This window comes from Felis catus, chromosome B4 (assembly GCF_018350175.1).
Source record: "Felis catus isolate Fca126 chromosome B4, F.catus_Fca126_mat1.0, whole genome shotgun sequence".
Lineage (NCBI taxonomy): Eukaryota > Metazoa > Chordata > Mammalia > Carnivora > Felidae > Felis > Felis catus.
Window position 1 is genome coordinate 110,962,182 of NC_058374.1, and position 18,437 is coordinate 110,980,618.

Genomic DNA, 18,437 nt, shown 5'->3' on the forward strand with positions numbered 1-18,437 from the left:
TAATAATGTCGATAAAAATCTTATGTATGTGTATAAATAACTAATGGAAATGGTGATTATAAAGTCTACAAATCTTAATCACATACCAAAGTGAAAAGCATAGAATCAAAATGTTTAGATTGGAGAAGAACCTCAGGGGCATCCACCCTACCTTGTCCTCAGTTTTCTTTCAGAAATAGAAAAAGATATTTTTGAACACCTTCAGTTTTTGCTTTCTGCCTATTAAGCTGCCCATTCCCCTTTGGATCTAGAATATCGATGTGCCCCATTGAGTTTGTCAGTTCATTTCCGGTCCACTGTAAAAGTAGCTCACATAAAACCAACATTTATTCACTAATTAGATGAATTATTTTCTAAAATTAATGGAGAAATCGTTCATGTAAACAGACAGTGGCAAGTAGGGATTATTCTCAGACACTTAGGCGGAGTTTGGGATTTGGAGAGACATCTTGGGGAGAAGAGTGTATTCCTTGGCACCGCATCTTGATTTTTCGCTGCTCCTGCCCCCAGGCCATGCGGTGGTGGTAGCAACTTCACACAAGTGCAGGAAGACACTAGCATTGATGAAGAGTAAAATAGCAATTGTACTAGAGATGATATTATCCTACTCAACATTTGTTTGCCATCAACTCTGTGAAGAGCATAATGCTACTTGGTTTTCGTCACCATGTCATGTAATTTTCACAGCATGCCTTCAAAGCAGGTTTTATAATCAGACATCCTAAATATATCATGTAACAAGGGGAAGACTCCCTTGCAATTGGTAAATACAATTCTTTGATTTCTTTCAAAATAGTTCTGTAATTGGTTGATTTTTCTCTCTGAATATTCCTTTATATCAACAGATACTCCAATAATTTGAGCGATTTGGATATGTATACAAGGATAGACAAAGTGTGCTTTGCTTCTTATCTATTATAATTTAGGGAAAAGTTCTTACTTAATTGTAATTAAGTAGAGATGATGATTTAACAAAAATGTTTTTCAGTATGCATCAATTCAAAGGTAAATGGGAGAATTTATTAAAAATTAAAGCCTTCCAGTCTAAACTCAAAATTCTGAGTTTTTCTTGTCTCTTTAAAGTTATCCATCATATAACACTCTTTAGCCTCTTAAACATTAGTAATAAATAGTATTATTTCAAATACTTTATAAACAAAGCACTGCTCTAGAATAGCACTGATAAAATATAAAGCTCTAAGTTGGAAGTTAAATGTATTAAAGTAATAATAACATGAGCAAGCCACATATGTACTTTACATTTTCTAATACCCTCATCAAAATAATAAAAAAGTGAAAATAATCTTAATAGTATATTTTATTTATGACCCAATATATCCAAAATATTGTGTCAATATTTAATCAAATAAAAAATTGAGATATTTTACATTATTTTTTGTATTAAGTCTTCTAAATCTAGTGTATATTTTATACTTACGGCACACCTTACTTTGGACGTAAACACATTTTGAGTGTCCAGTAACTACATATGACGAGTGCCTAGTATATTGAAAAGAATAGCTTTAGACACTAACAACTCTGATACTGGTAATTAGCCACATAGATTTAAAATCTAAAGCATAGATTATGAATCTAAGCCTTTTAAAAAATCCAGGTAAAAACAATGATTTGCCCTGTATTTCTTTGGGTGTCCATTTATGAGCCAATTTGCTCTGGTTAGAAATCCAAACTAAGGTCAAGCAAAATGGTAACTAACCTCAATCATCAATTACTGATTATGTCTAGTGACAAGTACATAGCAGAAATTTCATATGTTGTCCTTTGATTGGGATTATAACATTTTGATCTTTTAACATTATACTCTGATTTACCCAGTGGTCTTGGATACATTTCCAATAGGATGCTGAAAAATTTTGATAGACTGATTAATAATTCGTGTGAGATTACCATTTTTTGTTTGGAAACCACAGGTTGGCAAAACCTGTACAAAGATATGAGGCAGAAATGGAAAATATGCCAATGTTCAGGTTTTACTTAATTTTTATTCCATCACAAAAATTAAGAGGACTGGAAATTTTTGTTAGAGGGGAGTGTGGAAGTGAGTACTCTGCTTTATTAGAGGAAATCTTATAATTTTATTGATGGGATTTATAATTCTGTTAGTGCTTCTCTACCCAAATGATAGGACATTAATTTGGGCAAATTGGAGTGCCTTTCATTCACCTCTGTATGCTCTTTGTATAATATATTTGGGAATTGGTGAATAACAGTCTCAACTCATATTAATATGTAGCTATCTCCTTCCTTAAAATAATAAAATAACAAACACAAATCTCACATATTAAAAAAGGACCTGACTTCTAATAATGAAAATGTGGGGAAAAGAAAGAAAGAAAAGTCACAACACAACCACACACAAGGCAGAGTAAGCAACATGAGGATAATACTCCAAAACATTCACTCCCTAAGAAATGCATATTCCCCAGAGAAGAGAAAACCTGAATTCAATTGAGAAGTATTTTTTTTAAGTTCATTCATTTATTTCTGAGACAGAGAGAGCTCACAAACAGGAGAAGTACAGAGAGAGGAAGAGAGAGGGAATTCAAAGTAGGTTCCTTAATGTCAGTGCAGTACCTGATGCGGGGCTCAAACTCATGAACGGTAAGATCATGACTAGAGCAGAAATCAAGAATTGGATGCTTAACCAACTGAACCACTCAGGTGCCCCTGGTTGAGAAATATTTTTACTGAGAATGTAGGAGAAGTGTTTTGATAATTGGTTGGCTTAATCAGTTCTTTGTCACCTTTAAATGACGAGTTTTTATTTTTTCATCAGCTGGAATATTTAATTGAAAAATATCTGAAACGAATGCTTTATTGTGTCCCTTTTGAAATCCAACAATCCTTTCAGAGACTTGAGTTTACATAATCAAATTATTAAAATTTTGTCTCATGTTTAATGAAATCAAAACAGTAAAGCACCAACGTTAATGAGAGCATTTTCCTTAGTAGAGAAGTTCAGGCATATTTATTTACAGTTTACCACACAGTTTCTCCATAACATTTCTCAGCTTATTTAGCTCATTAAGAAAAATATGATTTAATTTTTGTCCTGCATATATTACTTCTCCCACTTACTTCAGATGATGAAAAAAGATGTCTACTGGGTGGATGAAGGATATGAATCTTTCATTGTAACATTTTATAGCTACAGCTTTATGGTTAGAGAAAGAAAAAGAAACGGGGCAATACACAAAACACTTGAGCTTGCAGAGCTGAAAGGGAAAACAGTAGAACTTCTCAAAGGCAGGGATAGAAAAAAAATGAGAACAAAATGCTACAATAAATTAAAAGGAATTAAGAGACTAATACAAATATTTAGAAATTATTTCTAAAACAGTGCTTTTCTGTGTGTGCAAAGGAAATTAAGTTAACATTTAGCAGTGTTTCAGTTCTCTCTTTATTCCTGCTCTGTTCAATCATCTACATAACTGTACATGCCAATGAGTTACCCACAGCTTGCAGAAAACCGTTTATGAACAGTTCTGCCAAAAATATTACTTCAAGTTGTACAAAATAAAAAATTTTTAATTTGAATACACAGTAGCTGTCAGTTTTAAAATTACATTTTGGAAGAATACTACCACTGCAAACTCAGTAAAAAGGGATTTCAAGGTCAAATTTTTGGGAAAGACTACATATATTTCTCTCTTGGAAAATTATAGGGGGCTTTTTCATATTAAGGTTCTGATAAATCCTGCATGTAAAGACTTTGCTAACCTAATATTTCCCAAATTTATTTAAACAGGAAGCCTTTTTTAATTTGACATCTTGTAGAACAACTGTTTAAGGAAAAAAATATTTGAGGAAGTGCTTCTGGAGACCCATAATATTTATATTGGTTACAGCTCCAGACCCTAGAGTATTTTCAAATTCATAAGACCCAGAAATTAAGGAATTAAGAAACAGATGTTTGGGAATTAGCTAGGCTGGCAAAGTAACTTGCTTGTCAAAATAATATCACAGCCCAGGAGATTCAAATTCATGCTAGATGCTTTTATTACAAGATCTTCATTTCTCCAGATGTTTATGTCTCAGAATAGCCATATGGTGCTTATGTCTTTATTCTCATTATAGTTGAATAAATCATGGGATTTTTTTTTTTTTTGGTGCTCCCTGATAAGTAGTTGGAAGTATAAATAAATCTATGATGGCCAAAGATTAGATGCAGCATGATAGTTGTGTGGCCCAGTTATTTAACATCTCTGTGCCTTCATTTCCACATCTATGGGCTGGGACAATAGTAGTTCCCACTGCATACAGTTCTTATAAAAGCTAAATGAATTAATACTTGTTAAGTTCCTAGAACAGTGCCTGTAGTATAGTAAACACCATTTAAGTGTTGTTAAACACAAAATATTTTCTTCATCAGCCTTATGGCCAAACATAGATGTCCCAGATTTGGATTGTGTAAAGTGTGGACAGCGATTTTGTCTTCCCATGTGTGGGGAAAATAGGAAGGAAGAAGAAGAGAAACAAAAAAATATCTGCCTCACTTACCACAGCAAACACATCAATTGCTTCAACATCCGTAAATCTGAGAGTTTTTATTTTTTGTTATTTGTTAGGTTTACTCTGTTTAAATGTAGTCTTAGAACTAGCATCAGAAAGTAAAGTGGAAATTTTTATGTGCCACCCAGATGACTGGAATCAGAACCAGAATCTGTGTGGGTGTGGCTTAGAAACACACATGTTTAACAGGTACTTCTGGTGATTCTCAAAAACAGTAAAGTTTAAGAACCTCTAGCAGATACAGTTCAAACTCTAACTGCAGGCAGCTCATTGTGGGTGGCTTTGCCCAGTCTGTTTAGATTCTTCCCACCAAGTTGCCCAAGTAACATAAACCTGAAAAACAATGGCTTAACTAATTAAGGAACTTTACCCTCTGGTAGTAAGTCTGAGATAGCCAGTGGAGGATCCACAGAGCTTTTCTATTCAGCCCTGGGGCTGCAGGCTCCATGCTTAGCCATCCTTAGCCACTGGCTTGTTGCCTTGTTCTTCCTCTGAGCGTCATCTGCACTTTCCAGGCCGGAAGAACAGGAAGGGAAGAGGGCAAAGGCCCATCCAGCTGAGCCTCCTCCCCTTTGAAGGAATTTGCCTGGAAGCTTTCCTCCACAACAACCACTTTAACTCATTAGCCAGGCCTGGGCTACATTACTCTTCACCTTTATTTACAAGGAAGGCAATGAAATGTCATGTTATAACTGGTCACATTTTTAGGCCCAACAAAATTGCAATAGGGTCTTTGGCATACTCTGTATTGCAGGCTTAATGAAATTATGTTTTCTCAGCCTCCACGCCTCTGTGTATATACAGTTTACCCAGACAAGATTGCCCTTTCCCACTTTACTGTTTTATGAACTTCTTTTCCTTAACATCAATTCAATTTATCCATTCCCCTGTGAAGTGTTCCCATGCCACCAAAGCAACCCGCCCTCATTTCACATTCACAGCACTCTGTTATAGCACCATTGTGTATACTAAGTCAGTAGACTGAAATCACTTTAAGGCCAAGATAGATGGTTTACGTCCAGAGGCCAACTACAGCAGTTGACTCACGGCAACTACTTAATAAATGTTTATGGAATGAATGGAATAATGAATGAATATACAAAAATTTAAATGAACCAATTGAACTTATGAATGAAGAACGGAGCATTAATTTCTTAGGTAAAATAGCAGCTTCTATTAGACTCTGCTCTTCTTTTCTTCTCATTCAGAGAAATACCTACCATATGTTTGGGAAATTATTGTGTCGTGAAATTAAATGAAAGTAGGAGTAATATAGGAAAGAAAATGTCTAGCACACAATAAGTATATGAGCTATTCTGGTAGAGGACCCAATTTTATTGTCTTTCATTTCTATTGCTGCACGGCATGAAGGGTTTAGTTCAAAATAGGTTTTTAATAAATGCCGAATGAATGAGCATTGAATTAAAAGGAAAGGAGAGAAGATCCAAAGAGTCAGAAAGCTCCTTTCATCTCTTAAAATTCTAGCAGTATATTATTAATGTCATTTTTCTGAGTGAATAATTTTAGTGTGCAATAGATAAGTAATTAACAGCAACAATAACTAATAAGATATTGTATGTCAATTGTACTTCAATAAAAAACAGTAATAATAATTATTTGCTCAAAATGATGCTATATAGGAAGCTGGTATTTTTAACTTCTTTTAAGATATGTGGGGTAATTTCATTGAGCATTGAAACACAAACTTTGCATTTTTGTAACCACATATATTACCCATGATTGTAGAATTGTAAGAAATAATTTTAAAGCTATGTATTACTAGGGTTTAACTATGAAAACCAGTGCCTTCACAAAGGAGTAAAATTTGCAAGGCATTTTTTCTATCAGTTAAAAAAAATAGAGGTATTTTATCTTACTCATTAAAATAATCCAGATATTTACTTTTCAATTATATTAAAGTGATGGGTCTTAATTTTCTCTGCAATGTCTAGTGTAGAATAAGAGAAGGGTAAGACTAACTTCTTTGCAAGATACTAGCAATAAAAGGCTGGCTTTATGTATAAGGAGGACATACTCTCTCTTTTAACACATGCCAGGCCCAAACCTGAGGACTGCAGCTCTTAGAGTAACCAGTCCACTGTTAAAATCAGGAAGAGGGAGGACAGCTAGAGAAAAGAGCTTACCCCCTCTTCATTCTGAGAGATAGCAAGAAAAATAAAATGGAAACCAGAAGTAGGAAATTAAATTTTCCTCTCTTCCTGAATAGTACTCAGAAGGACAGGTCTAGGAATTGAGAGAAAGAACAAAACAAGGTATTCCTCCCTGTACCTTTGCAACTCTGGGTAGAAACTATGTTGGTGACAGTCTTGTAATAATCTGGAATGGTGGCCCCCACTTTCCTGAGGTGTAGAGTTTCTGAACCACCCTCAGTTCCATGTATCATAGACACTGATTCAAGAACCACTATGTCTGGTCAACTGAGGTGGAGGGGAACAGTCAGACCATTGAACCAAATGGAGGACTCAGCAGAATCCCCACTGCTGGCTTTAGGTTTACATAAGGCACTCAAATCAAAAGATAGAAAGATATAAGAGGACAGGCACAATGCCATATTTATTCATTTCATTTGTTTATCTTTCCAGGAATAATCCCATTCAGGAAATTTTTAAATATGAATCCATTATGCCTAAGAAAGCAAGCTATTTGTCTTTCCTAGAATGATTTGGTTATTTGGGCATAGACATTGAAGACCTAGGCTACCAATATCACTGTGTATTAGATTTTATTGAGTTCATTTAGTAAGAAGAGGATACCATTACTTTAGATTTTATCAAGTATATAATTATGAAATAAAAAACAGAAGCTTCTTTTAAAAATCTTGTTTTGTTTCTAGAAGTGGCCAAAATCAGTCGGGAGGGGAATAGTAAGTATTTGATGAGAAAGACACATTTCATCAAGTATTTGAAAACACACTTTATGTCAGTGATACATGAAACCCTATTCTTTATCCTCAAGAAGTTACCAATTTAGCTACAGAAATTTGTTTAAGAACATAAAGCTGTAATAGTGGTAGCAAAAGTGAGTGTGAACACAAAAGCTTAGTGGTTTATCAAGGATTAGATACAAGGTTATTAAGTATGGAGGAGAATTTAGTATCAAAGAAGGCTCTAAGAAGGCAGGATTGATTTAATTCTTAAAAAATATATTTAATTCTTAAAGAATATATAGCTGGATTAGAAGGAAAACATAAAAAGTTGTGGTGGGGTAGATGTAAACATTCTAGGCTGTCCAAGTTTCATTAGCAAAAATCAACATAACGTAACGTAAGATAACATAACATAACATAACATAACATAACATAACATAACATAACATAACATAACATGACGTGACACAAAGAATACTTCCAGGGAATTCAGTACTATGGCTAGGAGTAGTAGAAGACAACAACAGGTATATGGATGCAGATCAAGAAAGAGGAGCTTAGTTTTTGGCAGGGGAGAAATGCTGAAGATTTACTAAAGATTCTCGAGCAAGGTGGACTCCAGAAATAGGTTTTCAGGTATATTTATCACAAAGGAAAGGAACTGAGACTAGCAAGGAAGTGAGGAGGGTGCTACAGCATTCAATGTGTGAGTGGGTGCAGATGCAATGAAAAAGAAGGCAGAAACTTTAAGAGAGTTAAAATAAGGAATTGACAGAACTTAATGATAGAAAGATTAAATAAGGTAACTGTTAATCCTGGTTTCCTCAGGACCATCTAATTTACATCTGGTATACTTGTGTAGTTATTGATAACACTTCTTTCATTTGGATGATAAATTATAGTCTCATCTTAAATATACTGGAGAACAGTTTCTTGACCAGGCCGGTGTGATGATGAAACTGCCTTGCAGTGCCTCTGACAAATACAGGGAAGATGGGCATCTGGAATGGGGAATGAGTTCACTTTGGGAGATTAGAGGGAGCAGTGGCAGGATTTCAAAGTGTAAATGCCCAACAAACAGTTAAGATAAAAGACAAACTGAGATGCACATTCCAGAAGCTGATTTCGCATTCATCTTCATTCTTCTTTTGGAAAAGCCAATTTGTACCAAGCTCCATATTTTGAGTCTGAATATGAGAAGATGAATTGAACAAGGGAATTCACATCATCCATCACAATCTACCAGAAGTCCAGACACCAAAGACTGGGAGAAGTGGAAGACTACCAATGGAGATTTTCAAGGAGAATTTGACTAAAGGAGTCCCATGCTTCCCTCTACCTAACATTTCAGGCTACTTCCTGCTATTCACCTTCATAAATGTGTGAATCTAGAGAATTGCATCCCACTCATTTAGTCATTGCCTGATATTAATACTGGATGTCCTTCCCTCTTTGCCCTTGTGTCTATTAACTCATGTCCACCCCCTATTTTCCACCTCTCCCTTCCTAAACTCCTTTTCCTAGCTCTTTCGAGCAGTGTTTTAGTGCCCCTTAACCTCTAACTTGCCTATGAAATCTTGACAACACCAATGAACTGCACGCTGTAGCATATGACCTCATAGCATTTAATGTCTTTATTGCTAACGTGATTCCTATTCAATCACGTATTTGCATCATGACATCAATTTTTCTGTGGTTTTTTCTATTCTAAAACTGTTCAGCCCCTCTATTATTTAACTTACACATATCTATTCTCCTCAAGGTTATGTGCCATTTGAAAGTAGCGCTGCCATACTTCTTGATTTATTTCTATATTTCTCCAAAAAAAACAAAACAAAGCATTTTAATGCTTTTTATGTTGATGAGAAAATTTAAATCCTAACACTATTACTAATGCATTTTCAGAGTATTACTTCAAGTTTTACTACAAACTGTTTCAGTTATATTCGTTACTAAACCTACATCGTGTCATCATAATATAGAGAGATTCTGGTGTTCTGAACACAGTTGACACAAAACATGAGTCCTTTCACTTATTTCAAAGACATTTTTAATGGATATACAATAATGGTTTCATGCACATCTAAAAATCGTATTTATTTAGCCTGCTATTCAATGCCACATAATACAGCGTAATGACGTAAGCAGAAAACATGCAACTTCCAAATTTAAAGCTATATGTTTCATCAAATTAACAAGGATGCAAACCGACTCACATTTCCAAGGTGTCAATGACACTGAGTTCAGGGTGTGATTTCCTTTCCTATTCCTTGTGAATAAATCAGCGAAGTTTAATTATTTAATCATTGGACAATTTCAAGATCTTTGACTCTGTCCTGAGTCTACCACTGCCACTAGTGCATTTACCAACAGCAGCCTCATAAGTTGTTAGACAGAATGGCACCTCTTCATATTGACATAGGAGGTGTAAAAAAGGGATCGCTTCCGGTTTTTTAGAGAAACTCTAAGATAAGTGGTTACAGTGAATTGAAAGGCAGAATTTGGACCATGTTATGTATGAGATATGTGATTGAGAAAATTATTACAATAGGATTCCACTGAATTTTCAGTTACTTCTCAAATTCTGAACGTAGGAGTCTGTTGCATCATCTGTTTAATCTAAGCTAAAAAAAATAGACTGTGTCATGGGAAACAGGCAGTATAGACTGACCAAGACGTTAACCTTCATGAACCTTATCAACAGCCACTTCCATAAGAGTAGGTGTATTTACTGGACATCCATCCATTGTTACCTTCAGCAACATGAGTAATGTTCTTATATTTTTGATTTGCACTCAGTTTATATGTAAAAAAAAGCCTGTGTAAGTAGCTAGAAATTAAATGAGTAGAAATCTATGCTTGAAATTCAAACAGTGGCATGGGAAAATATTTTTACTGTAGTATATACATCTCTGATGTCTTCGGGGGAAATTGAAGAGTATTTTACTGACTAAGATCAAACAATCTGTAATTACCACCCAGAGGCATAAAGCAAAATTGTAGCAAGTAGAGGCAGCATTAGGTTGCATCACATAGGCAGGCTGTATTCTGGTATATGCCCAGGCAGTTCCTTGGGGAGCTCACATAGGTTTACCAGTAAGTCCATCCCACTAGGCATTGTATGGCAAGGTCTTAATTGCCCTTCTCTGCCATGTCTCAGTCTGTCTCTTTCTACGTTTGAAGACTTCCAACAAACTTCAAATAACTGGAAAGGTTAACTAGGCAGTTCTGGTTAGTTTAAATTTTTATTTTAAGTTTATTTACTTATTTTGAGAGAGAGAGAGAGAGAGAGAGAGAGAAAACAAGTAGGGGAGGGGCAGAGAGAAAGTGAGAGAGAGAATCCCAGGCAGGCTCTGCTGTGTCAGCACGGAGCCTGATGTGGGGCTCGAACTCATGAACTGTGAGATCATGACCTGAGCCGAAACCAAGAGTCAGACTCTTAACCAACTGAGCCACCCAGGTGCCTACAGTTCGGGTTAGTTTAAATGCACAGTTTTTTTTTTCTTTCCATCTTTTTTATAAAATACTTCTAAAATCTGTCAATCCATTATCTGTATCAGTAATTACCATATCGTGGATGCACATGAATCTTCTTGGAATAATTCTTATATTCTGAACATTTTATTCTCCTGCATATGAACCATCAAGATATCCGCATTCCTTGCTGGATAAAATGCATGTCTTATCTTGAGGCAGAAAGGAGTTTTTTCAGGATCTGACTCCCGCCAGCATTTCCTGTGACTCTCCACCTCAGGCCCTAATTTCCAGCCTCAGACAATTATCTTCGATTCCTGAGTATCCACTGTCTTTCACAGCCTTGTGGCTTTGTCCATGGACTCAAAGTAAATCTTAAGATAACAAATTTAATCATTTCACTCAAACCCTTTTTGAATTCTTCAATGGCTTCACTGATGTTGCCCACAGGTATTCCTTGACCTGTCCCTGCCTACCTATCTGGAGCCATCTTAGGCTACTTCTGTACCTACTGTTTATGTCCAAGCCAGCTCACCTTCATGCATAGCTGATTATTGCCTCAGGGCCACTAGACACGGCATAGTCATTGCCTCTTAATGTTCTGTCTTCTGTTTTCCACTTAGAGTAGATAATTCTATTATCCTCCAGGCTCTAACTCCAGTGTCATTTCCTGAGAAGTGTCTCTGCCTCCCTCTTCTCCCCAAATTAAATGTTCTTACCAAACATTTTCATTGTGCTTTTAAAAGGCAAATGACTCATAGTTAACCCTTCAAATTTCCCAGTGGAATAAAAGATGCACCCAGGCAGAGGACCTGATTATCTTGCCCACTCTTGTACTCCAGTATGCAGCATATGGCCCTGGCCCATTGTGGTTTTTAAATGAGCAATTGATGATTGATCTGTATTGTTTCTGTTGTCTAGAATCCTACTCTCTGGTGAAATGAATAGCATTTCAAGATGCAACTCAACTGTTACCTCTTTTTAAGAAACTACCCTGAATCCCTCCCTTAGATTTGGGTTTACTTTTTTCCACAGGTTATCTTGTTTGGGGAGGGGCTGCTCATGTGGTATGGAGATTATTTGTGCTCACATCCCCCTTCCACATGTCTATCTTTGAAGACCATGACTGTGACTCATTCATTTTACATTGCCAGGATCTAGCATGGCACCTCCACAGAGTGCACACCCAAAAACTGTTTCTATTAATTAAGGAATGGTTCTTTTCCAATAACCACATTAATGTTTCTTGCTCTTTGAGTAAATGGAGTGGAAAAAAGTGGAACAAACAAGGACATTGGGTATCCTGGATTTAGTCTGAGCTTTGAGCTTTGCCATGGAGGGACCAATGGAAAAAATAATTAACCTCTCTAACATTTAGCTTCCTTATATTTAAGAGAGATGCCAGTAATGGCTCTTAAAAATTAGAATTAAAGTAGTAAATGTAAAAGGTATAGAATACACACGTTTTAAAAGGACCGGGTCTATATATATGGAGTGCATTAGCTTTTGACCAAATTCCTAAAACCATTTGGTGTACTTTTAAATATCCTTTTCTCTTAAAGGGGGACTTGGGGGAAAGAATTGCATACTTGAAATTTAGCTGAACAAAAGTCAACAAAACTACCTCTCTTCAGTATAATTACTATGTAATGAGGTCCTGGACTGGACAAGTAATGTTATACAGTAGAGGTTAGGATGACAGACCTAGGGTCATACTGCTTGAGTTTAGCTCCTATATCTGCCACTTTTAAGCTGTGTAACTTAAGGTAAGCTTCTTAACTTCTCTATGTCTCAGTTTTTCATTTGTACATGAAGATAATAATTGTACCCACTTTAAAGCTTTGTGGTCAGAATTAAATGGGTTGCAGTTTCCCAAATGGGCCATGACCTTCATCATGGCCAAGCCTTTGTAGTAGATGTTCCTGTACCTCCCCACTCTTTCATTTAGTCTCAGGTTAGCTAGTCCACCCTCTAGGAAACTTTTAACTCTCCAGATTTTTATAGCACTCTTCTGTGTTTCTACAGGCCCTGGTGCTGACTTTATGCTAATGCTTGTACTAGGTACAACTTTATTTCCACAGAACTTCTCTGTAGGTGCCTCTTTAAGTGGCCAGGACCATTTCTTGTGCCCCTGTCACTGCCACTGAGGCATGGATATGTTCCAGACTCAAGGCTGCCAAGTGAGAGAAAAAGGTCTTTCTCCTTCTCCACACCCACTTTTTTTCATACATTGTCTAAAGACAAACTAAAGCAGTGCTGCTTATGACTCCACGTCATATGGAGATTCTAAGAAAGTATGCTATTGGGTTTAACATTCACATCTAGGGACGTGAGACCATGGAGCCTGGTCTGGCTGACAGAGCCAGTATCCGCCTGTTCTCAGAATCATCTCTTCTCTGACTGCCAAAGCTCTGCCACTGTCTTAAACTTGTTTTTCCAACTCTCTTTTTGCTCAAAATGAATTAATTCCCAGAGGGCTTCACAAATCCTTCATGGAGAGAAATTTCTGGAGATCTCATTTCAGCATTTCAATGAACATAACTAGCCTGGTCTAAATCTTAGCAATAGATATTTCCTAGATTAAGGCTGAGGTCTCCATTGCATTCACAGCTGAGAAAAATTTCTTCCCTACATATTCTGTGGACTGTGTGTGTGTGTGCGCTTAAGTGTAGGGATTGTTTTACATTTATTACATTGTGATAATATCTATTCTTGCTTTTCAGCCTAATTAAATGCAGCCTCATGTGCAGAAGGCAAATAAGTCAGTTGTAAGAAAAGATGAAATGAGAAGTTGGCCCAAGAGCACACAAAGGCATCAGCAAGTGTGAATATACTGCCCAGAATGGCTCCCATGAAAGTCAAGAAATGGTCTCCAGGTAATAAAAGTTCAGAGTTAGTTACTAGAGCTTATAAGACCTTAATATGCAATGTAGCCTTTCCTGTTTAGTCAAATATCTCTTACATATATATTCTGGCATTTGAATGCAAATAATTTCTTGTTTTATTACATTTTAAAAATGCAGCTGAAAATAATAAAGGAAAGCATCACAAATTTGTGATGTGTGTATTAAATGTCAGTTTAGTGCTCAACACAATCCACAGTCATTCTCATCTTCCATGGCCATGACCCCATTACATTCATTCATTTGTTCATTTAATAAGTACGTATTGAGTAGCCACAGGCAATCTGTCAACAAATGAGCATGGATGCATTCCAATAAAATTGCATGAATGGCCATTAAAATTTGATATAATTTTTACATATCACAAAATATTCTTCTTTAAATATATTTCAACTTCTAAAAAATGTAAAAGCCATTTTTAGCTAATAGATCATACATTGACAGACAGAGGATTGGATTTGGCTCATGGACTACAGTTTGATGACCTCTGGTTTAGAGAATGTGGCATAAGGTTGCCTGGGTGGCTCAGGTGGTTAATCGTCTGACTTGATTTTGGTTCAGGTCATGATCTCACAATGGTCAGATTGAGCCCCATATTGATTGAGCCCCAGTGCAGAGCCTGCTTAGGATTCTCCCTCTCTTTCTCTCTTTCTCTGCCTCCCACTGCTTGCATGTGTGCATGGACTCTCTCTCTCTCTCTCTCTCAAAACAAACAACAAACAAACAGAAAAAAGTAGAGAATGTGGCACATGAGTTCCATTAAAGGATGTGTAGGAGTTTTCCAAACAGACTAAGGCATTCTAGATTGGAGAAATAGTGTTTAGCAAAAGTATATGTAGGTGAACAGGCATTACTCATTTGAAAAGACAAAAATAGTATTATTGGCCCTTTGGGTTGGTGGAAGTGGAAGGTACAGGGAAGAAAACTGGGAGACCCCATGTACCTTACTGGGAATTTGATCTCTATTGAATAGGCAGTGGGGAACCACTGTGGAATTTGTGCATTTTATAAAGGTCATTCTAGCAGCAAGTTGAAAAACTGATGAGAGCAGTTCAAGGGAAAAGGAAAGAAAATGAGAAAATTATTTTGGTCGTTCAGTGAAAGATACATAGAACAGGCAATCTATCAGTTCCATGAAAGTTTCTGTTTTTCCCATAGATGTCATATCCTTTACTGAGTCAGGACCACTGCAGATGATATTCCTTTCTTTCTGGATTTTTTTTTCTTCTCTTTAATTACTTAGCTTCTTCTCATCTTTTAGGTTTTAGTTTTAATATTACTTCTCCAGACAAGGTTTCACTGACCATTCAGATCAGGATTCATAGCCCTGAAATACACAATAAGATGTTACACTTCTCTGTATCAATGATCACACCCAGAATATCCACTCAATATTGGCCTTCTGTGCTATGCCATAAGCCATATTGTCCCCCCCGTATCCCAGTGCCTACTGCAGAGTAGATGTTCAGTGAATACTCACAGTGGCCATGAAATTGGAAGAGAGGTTATTTACCAAGCAGAACTGACAGGATTGTATGACTGAGTGTTTGACTTGATGGGATAATATAGGATTAAGGATAATTCCTAGATTTGGGTAACAAAGTGGTTGGTGGGACAAGGAGAGATGACAAAGGATAGAAGTCATATTTGAGGCAGTTGTGGGAAGGCTGATCTTGAAGTTCCAGTAGGACATCTGAGGAAACACACCAGAAAATATTTTGTCTGCTTTCCACTAGGCTAAGCTGACCATTTGACATCTGTTTTACCAATTGCAATAACCTTTGACATGGTTTCGTTTTGAACTCTTTCACCCAACATGTACTAAGATTTAGAACTCTTTTCCTTAAAACATCACTTCTGTTATGTTATCCCCTGTCTCAGAAGTTAATAGAAGGCAAATTAAGAGTCACCTTTTCTCAACATGGAATCCAAGCCCCTTAAACTGATTTTATTTCACTATTTTTTTAATGGTTATTTATTTATTTTGAGAGAGAGAGAGAGAGAGAGAGAGAGAGCAGAGACAGAAAGCGAGGGAGAGAGAGAATCCCAAGCAGGCTCCACACTGTCAGCACAGAGCCTGATCCTGGGTTCTATCCCACAAACCGTAATATCATGACCTGAGCCGATATCAAGAGTTGGATGCTTAACCAGCTGAGCCACACATGCGCCTCTCATTTCACTATTTTGCTTTATTTCCTTTATTTCCCAACATAAGTATTCTCTGGTTGGAATAGTCATCTCATTTTCCTCCATTTTCACCATTATCTTTCCTGTCTTACTTGTTCTTTCCCTCTGGGGACAGAGTTCTGTCTGGAATTCTCTTTTTGGCCAACACAGAGCTAATCTTTCTCTAAAAGCCAATTTAATTTCCATTTCTTCCTTGATGATTCCTTGAGCAGATTAAATATACAAAACTTGTCCTTCCTTGATTTGCCTTAATCATGTAGATTATTTCTCTGATAATAATAACACCTTCCATTTTGGGGTGCCTAGTGTGATCCAGCCCCTCATGTGATCTCATACCATCTGTACAACAGATCTTCTGAGGTAGTTATTATTCACTTTTTGAAATATGGAGATTATAAAATTCAGGAAGTTTAATTTTAACTCCACCAAAGACTTTAAGTTGGTAAATAGTGACTCCAGGTCTGACTATCTATAAAGCCCACACTGCCACTTACTCTGTTGTGTGAAAGGAAAGTTGTTTTTGTTTTTGTTTTCGTTTAGGCTTATGAAATGTGAGGGTCTCACTTTAAATATTTTCTCATAGAGTCACTTTAATGTAATAGTCTCTGGGCTTGGAAGCCCGGGATTTGGATGTCCCTTTTTCAGCTGAATGACCACCAGAAAGCCACAAAGACTTTTATGACCTTTGTCTACTCATCTGAAAAATGATAACCCAGACTGCTTAAGAAATTAAAAAAATGAGATTACTGTGTGACAATACTTTGAAAATTGTGAAGCAATAGACATTATATAAGTATTGTTAGTAGAGGTCTTGAGTAGAATTTCAACATAAATTAAAAGTTTAAAACTCATAGATAAAATGAAACTGAAGGGAATAAGAAGTTGTCAGCTTAAGCATTCACCAAAGAGAGTAGTTTAGGTATTTATTGAGGATCAGTTATCAGGGATAAGACAAATTCAGTGGATGATCTTTAAAAAGTTAAATATAACACATGGTCCATGCTCTCAAGAAGCTTCTTTTCCTAAGGCAAATAGTGTGTGTGTGTATTCTTGTTATATGTGTCCATATGTACAACATATATAATTAAAATTTTGGAGATATCTATATATATAGATATAGATATACAGGTATATATATGAATTATATATTTATATATTTAATTTGCTCAGTTCTCTTTACTTAATTCTCTACCTTGGCAATTTTAACTGCCATTTTGCTTCCTTAGCACGTACATTTTACATGTGTGTCTTCCAGGATTCATCATTATAGTCCTAGCATATAACATAGAACCTTGTATATCAGTAATTAATTAATGTGATAGGAAAGAAAGGAAAAGAAAAGGAGAGAAAGAGGCAGGGAGTAAAGGAGACTAGGAAGAGGAAAAAATCCAGGTCACTTTGTGAACATTTCATTTCTCCTTGGAGAATTCCCCTACTAAGAAGAATTTTCAAATTCTAAGGTCACAAGTATTATCTGTCTACAGGTCTTCCTTTTCACATACACATAGATTTTATTGCCAGATAATTTTTCCTTCCTCTGGGTTTTTTTTTTTAGTTCCATTCTTTGTCCAGCCCATAGTCCTGCTGTTTCATTGTCTAAAATCAATGACTAACATCTTAATTTAATCAAAGACCAAGTAAAAATATGTTGAATGAATTGGAAAGCACCATACTAGTCAGTGAAATCCCAAGCTATGTTTCCCTGACTATGAAGACTTTTCAATAATGGTTGACAACAACTCCTAAGCTTGTGATCTAGTAAAAGGAGGTGAGCTGGGACCTCAAAATTTTAGATTCGGAAAGCCCCTTCCCCACTAGTAGATCTGTGGCTTAAGGTATGTCCTGCAATGCCTATGGGCCTCAATATCTCCATTCTAAAAAAAGGGTGATAATTCCTACTCTGAAGAAGTTTTGAGGAATACTAAAAATTATGTACATAAAACATTTAGCATAATATCTGGCTCATGGGAGAAAAATTTTCAAATATACAAAATGCATGAGTTTTTGACAAATGAATATTAGAGATATTATGATGATAAATTGCTTAGTAATTTAAAGAAAGGTATATGATTAGCTACTAGAAGTGCCTGAAAATGTAGTAAGGACATAATAAATATCAATCAATTATTGAAAAATAGATATTGAACACCTTCCCCAAACACATGAAAGGATTAATAAATATTATTTGATGATGAGGTCCTGTTGGCCAGATTTTCACATCCATTTCATTCCCTTGGTGAGGGGAGTGAAATAGTGATGCAATGGGTCATTAAACATGGCCTATCATACTAAAAAAAAAAAAAAAGCTAGTCTGAGTGTCTTAGTAAAATATTACAAGCAGCCAAACCTGGTGAATAAATAGCAAGAGAAAGTCTTTCAGAAGTGGTCCTGTTTTGTAGGTCTGGTTGAGCTATTGTAAAATAGCATAAGTTATATAACGCATCAGGCTTGAG

General features: G+C 36.1%; 1 long non-coding RNA gene across 2 annotated transcripts in view; it reads left to right on the forward strand.

Annotated features, from left to right (window-relative positions):
• LOC123386669 overlaps nt 1-18,437 on the forward strand; it is a 174,717-nt gene that overhangs the window by 143,926 nt on the left and 12,354 nt on the right. For both annotated transcript variants that reach the window (XR_006600928.1, XR_006600927.1), the window contains exon 2: nt 13,618-13,770. This is a non-coding gene — a long non-coding RNA (uncharacterized LOC123386669). The remainder of the gene's footprint in view (nt 1-13,617; nt 13,771-18,437) is intronic.